Raw genomic sequence first — 6,506 nt, 5'->3', positions numbered from 1 at the left:
TTTGATTTATAGTCCATGGGAGACTGTATTTGATTTATAGTCCATGGGGGTCTGTCTTTGATTTATAGTCCATTGAGGACTGTGTTTGATTTATAGTCTTGTGACCTGCAAGATATATAATATAAAAAATATAGGCGAGACCGTTCGGTCTTTGATTGAATGTTTGAAGAATCCATATTAGGATGTTTCATGACCGGAATGTAACTGCTTTATAATCTTGTGACTTGTAAGATACATAATATCAAAAATATAGACGAGACCGTTCGGTCTTTGGTTGAATAATGTCACCTTGGCAGATTATTTACTGCACTGAAAATTTTCAGTGGGCTGCACTTGATGAAGTGGACCTGCTTTTCTGATAAAAAGTTAAAGTGAAGTTGCCAGTGGCATGGCATGTCAATCTTTTTAAGATCCAAAACTTGAAGTCGTTTAAATATATCTTCTTCATTCCCGTCACGCTGGAAGCATGCCTTAAAGGCCTTTACACGCCTTGATATATATTTTTTTAAAGATATAAAATTCTCATGATGATATATATTATGGTATATCATTATAATAACTTATTCGGTTACCATATATTATGAGTACACCGAATATAATAAACAAGGCATAAAAAACATATTGAGATTTTACAATATTTCGGTTATAATAATATATCATATATCACATAATATATTATGGATTATATTATATATATTTTTAATATCTTGTATAAAATAGTTGTTGCGATTATCAACTGGATTTTTAAATTTTTCCGTGGTTTGTTGTAGAACAAATATTTTAAAGAATACAAATTTTTTATTTTTATATGAAATATTCATATTTCAAAAATACTTATCTTGTTGATGAAAACTTCTCGTAGCAANGATGATTCATGTGGTGTAGCTTTTACTTTGATGAAAGTTTATGGTGTTTTGTTGTTCCTCCATGCTCCTCGTGGTCGCCATTTGGGTTTGCTGCTCGGCTCCACGGTAGGCGCCAAAATGTTTCGGTAGATTTTTTGGGGACCGAGACACTAACCTTTTCTGACGTGGCTTTCCCGCTTTCTGACGCTTGGACTGGTCGGGTTGCTCGCTTTTCCTGGATCTTGACCGCTCGCTTTCCTTCACCCTTGACCGTTCGGTGATCTTCAAGCTTTGATCGGAGGGGGAGGTACCTGCAAAAGGCACTCCGACGCTCAAGTTAGGAGCGGTTTGATGAACCTCGGTTCACAATGGAGTATTTAGTGATTTTATGATCATTGTAGAATATTTCTGAATGTGATTAGAGAGTGATTTGAAGGTGATTGGAAGATGATTAGAAGGTACCTGGCTTGTGGTCATGACTCTCTGATATAAGCCCAACAGAATGTAAACAGAAAATAATATAAACAGACTTACNTGAAAATCTTGTTAGTTGCTAAATATCTTTAAATAGATATTCTTGATTATTTTATATCTTTAATCAGATATTAACCGATCGGCTATTCTTCGTAACCGCTCGTCCCGGATATCATACCGTACCTAAACAAAAACACATGGTGTTTGATAATAAAAAATGTGATTATTATAATTTTTAGTAAATAGAGTGACTCACACTATAATACTAATTTCAAATTTAAATGGATTTATTATAGGTAATTAAAAATATTATAAAATATAAATAATGAAATGAATATATTGATAAAGATAAAATAATGTTTGCTTAGAAAATAATTACAAAAAAATATTTCATTAATAATTAAGTTATACATTATTCCAGTTTATTATACATCTTCTCATATGCAACCAGGATTAAAAGATTACTTTTTTTTTTAAATATATTCATTGTCTTTTCAGATGAAAAGCCATCAACTTTTAGTTGTTTTAATTTTTTTTTTTGGTGAAGTCATATATACCTCCATACAAATATGGGTAAAGAATTATTATTATGTCCAAGAATTTTATTGCAATATGTAGTTTTAAAATGTTTTGTTTATATGTGAGGATTTGTGCGAGATAATATGGGGAGAGTGATTGAATCGATTTGAAGGTAAATTTTGTTGTTTGTTTGAGTAGATTTGGAGGTAAGTGAATGTGGATTTGAAAATAAAGTTTGTGAAAATTAGTGTAAGATTTGATTGATGTGATAAATTTAAAAAATTAGTTTAATTGATAGAAATTAAAGATTATCAAAATACTCCTAGTTATTAAAGTAATATAAAATAATAATTGAAAATGTCATATTTATTGTAAGAATGTTTATGAAGAGTAAAAATTTAAGGTTAATTATTAAAAATTTGATTGACTTTCACTTTATTTCATCACTCGCATTCACCTCTTAAAAGTAAAATCTGTTGAAGCGAACACTGTGTAAGTGAGGATTCAAAACAAAATGTCTCAAAACTTTTTCTTTGACTCGATAAAAGTGGTTTTTGATTCTGCTGAAATATTTTAATTAACTAATATTTAAATTAATTCTTAAAAATAATACATTAAATATAAAAATTGAACTAAATTGTCTCGAGTTAAAGGTTAAAATGGATAGACCAAAACAAAGATCAAAATAGATAAATTCGGTTCAAAAATCAAAATTTGAGAGAAAAATTGAAACAAATCGGCCTTGGTCGAATTTGACCATTAAAAAAATTTGGTTGAATTGGACACACTTGGCCACAACCGAAATTTGGTTAAATTTGACTAAGTCATCATTCACCAAAATTTGGTAGAATTTGATCGAGTTGACCCCGATCGAAATTTGACTCAGTTGAGATTGTCCGAAACTCATCCAAATTTGACCTAATCAGTCCCGAGCGAAATTTAGCTTAATTCAACAGAGTAAAAAACAACGAAATTTGATCAAATTCAGTGGACTTGTCACTACCAAAATTCGTCCAAACTCGGTTTAATCCACCCCAACATAAGTTTTGATGAATTAGACAGAGGCAACCATGATAAAAATTTGGTTGAATTTGACTTAGTTGGCTCCAATCGAAATTCAACCGAATTCAGTTAAGTCATTCTCGACCAAAATTCGTTTGAATTTGACCCGTCATCCTTACCTGAAATTCATTCAAATTTGATCGAGTCAAACCTGACCGAAATTTGGTTGAATTCGACCGAGTTGACCAAGACTAAAATGTAGTCGAATTCGACCGAGAATAAGCTCGACATAAATTTGGCTACATTCAACCGACAACCAAAATTAAAGTAAAGTTGATTGAGTCGGTCCTAGTCGTAATTAAGCTGAATTATGACCAATTTTTTGTTGAATTTTGTTGAGTCGGCCTCAGTTGAAATTCTATCAAGTTAGTCATAATTGAAATTTGGTTGAATTCGGTCGAGCCGACCCCTATCAAAATTCAGTCAAAAACGAAATTTGATCGAGTCAAACTTAGCTTTAATTCGATCAAATTCGGTCAATTTGTTCATGGCCTAAATTTGGTTAAATTCGTTCGAGCTCACAACTACTTAAATTTGGTTGAATTCGATCGAGTCAATTTCGGCCAAATTTTTGTGGAATTCAACCGATTCTGTCACGACCAAAATTTGGTCAAATTTTGATAAGTTGTCTTTGACCAAAATTTGACTCAATTTGACAAAGTACCATAATCAAAATTTAGCTTAGCTGGTCTTGGATGAATTCGGTTGAGTTAGTCCCCATCGAAATTGGCTGAATTTGACTAAGTCAGGTCTGACTGAAATATGGCTGAATTCAGCTTAACCAATCCCAACCAAAATTTGACTGAATTTTATCAAGTCAATCTTAAACAAATTTAGCCTAAATTAGGAAGGTTGAGATCAGTCATTCCAGACCAAATGTTAACCATGACCGGTTCGATTAAAGGTTAAGACAAGTCTATTCAAACTGAAAATTAAGACGAGTAAACCTAAATCGAATCTCTAATAATATATTTTAGAAAAAACAATATTTTTTCATGTTTATAAAAAGAATGTTCATAAGTTGACTTTTATCCACAATATGTCGTTAGCATTTTGAACATGTGAACTTTTTCAATTAAAAGATTTTGACCCTATGAACTTTTTTTTTTCAAATTCATGAGTTAAGGTCAAATACTGTGTAACAAATTGATACCTCTACATAAAATAATTAAATGAAATTGAGTAACTTCAATATATATAGAGAGAATGTGTGTTTAAATAGTCTAATGAATTAAACATTTGTGCTTTAATTGTTTCAAAACAAGTAATGTAAGGTGTTATTGTTGTTTGGATAACATGATGTGCAACAAAATCAAAATGTTGATGTGTTGGAAAAACTTAAATTCGATCCCCTACAAAGTTGAAGAGATTATTACATGCACTGTAGAGTTACTCTTCATTTTTTCACATCCACTACAGATGTTCAATTACATGCCGATAAGATATTTCTAATGATTAATAGACTTAAATATTCTTTAATGTTGAAAGCGACATTAAGAATGTGAGTTGATCATTTTGGCTTCACATTGTTTCCTTTATTTTCTTGTTTTATAGTTGTATGATTGGTGTTAGATGAGTTCCATGTTTTTTCATCATTTTTTCTTGAAATCTTTCCATTGTATTTCCATGGCTACTTTTTAAGTTTATTTCCATTATATCCAACTCTATACTCTTAACTTCCTGCATTTTACGTATTACTTATCATCTAGAATACTTATGCTATGTTCTCATCCAGAGATTTATTGATGGCAATCTCTAAAGGAACTTTCTATCCAAGAAGTATTAACTACAATAAGATTATGAAAGGAAAGTTGATTGAGAACTTAATCTTTTCTTTCTAAAGTCTTAGCATGATTTTCTTTAATTGAATACATTTTACTTTGTTTGTAAGTCATCAATAAGAAGCAAGAAGTGACCAAGCAAGGATGAAGCAAAGGAGACAGGTGGAGACTTTAACACACAGGCGCTCAGCGGCATGCACACTACCGCCCAGCGGTGACGAGAAAATGCTTCATTCTTTTGAACACGCGTTTCATGCTTATCATGTGCAACACATAGCTTCCTCTGCACGCTTCTCTCAATATTTCAGCACTTTCTAAATATGGACATTGGCTAGTTTACTTTGCACGATTGATAACTTTCCTTCTCTTATAAAAGAAAGCTTACTCATTGTACAAATTAACTTAAGTTTAAGCAATGAAATGCTACTGAATTCCCGCATTGCTCTCAAGTTCAAACTTGTGACTTGTTATCTTACACTTCTTCTAGTTCTTTTCTCCTTTGGAAAGTCTACTTAGATAAAATTCTACCTTTACACTCATCCAAACATCACTGAACATTATTACAAACACTTTGAATGCACCTGAACCTCCATCGTCTTCTCCCAATCCGCTGCATCTCTCTGTATTGAGGAGTTCTTTGCTGTGATCGGTGGAGCTGCTTCCATCATTTATTGTTCAGAGTGATTGTGAGTGATTGGGAGAGATAAATTTAAGAGTGTGATTCGTGTTCGTATCCTAAGATTTGGCGTGATGAAAAGAGTGAATTCATGGTAATAAATGGAAATGAGTACATTTTAGAAACAAACACAGTAGAGGAAAGTATATCTTTGGGTCATGATGAGCCCTTATAAACACTGGAGTGCTTCTCCCTGCACCTCACCCCTTTCTCCCTGCACCTCACCCCTTTCTCCCTGCACCTCCTAAATTACCATTTTATCCCTGCTTTATTGATGAGAGAATATTTTGATTCTATAAAAATACTGAAAAAGCTGGTAATTGTGAATTCCAATGCTCATTAGTCTTCCATTTTAGAAGACCGCATCTCTGCACCCCCTTATTTTTACCTTGCACGAAGAACTTGAACAGAAAAGAAGAAGAAGACTCTCGTTGGCTGGTGGCAGTGAGATCCAGGAGTTCTTCTAGCACCCATATCAGGTTAGTTACAAATTTTCTTTGAAATATATATTTAGAGTAGATCTGTGTTGGTTAGAGGATTTGAAATGTATATTTGCACTGAGATGAGAGGAGAGGAAAGGGGTTGGGGTTGGGGTTGGGGTTGGGTATGTGCTGAGTTCAAAGGGAGGTGCGCCGCAACTCAGAGTCGCGGTTGAGGGGTGCCGCACCTGGGAGGTGCGGCTGGGCGTAACCGCATTTGGGAGATGCGGCAGTCGTTAGCCGCAGTTCGGAGACGCGGCGAGCTGGGCAGGGGGGTGCTTGCGAGTTGCGGCAGAGTAGCTGAGTTACAGCATAGGAGCTGAGTTGCGGCAGAGGTGCGAGTTGCGGCAGAGGTGAGTTGCGGCAGGGAGGTGAGTTGCGGCAGAGGTGTTGCGATGATTAGGGTTTTGCTTCTTTTTTTTTTCATTCTGTTTTAAATATATTTTTTTTATTTTAAATTTTGTATATATTTAATATGTATTTATTTTTTACTTTTATTTTATTTTATTTGTTTGTGAAATTGAATTTAATACATAATTTTTTTAACTTGTTTATTTAATTAAAGAATATATAATTTACGTAATTTATGTATGTATTTTAACTTTCTTAATTTATTTTATGTTTTTGATTTTTTTAATTGTTTCTTAATATTTTTAATCCTTTATTAATA

Source organism: Vigna radiata, chromosome 3, assembly GCF_000741045.1.
Source record: "Vigna radiata var. radiata cultivar VC1973A chromosome 3, Vradiata_ver6, whole genome shotgun sequence".
Lineage (NCBI taxonomy): Eukaryota > Viridiplantae > Streptophyta > Magnoliopsida > Fabales > Fabaceae > Vigna > Vigna radiata.
The sequence above is the reverse complement of the archived record's forward strand: the minus strand, read 5'-3'. Positions refer to the sequence as shown.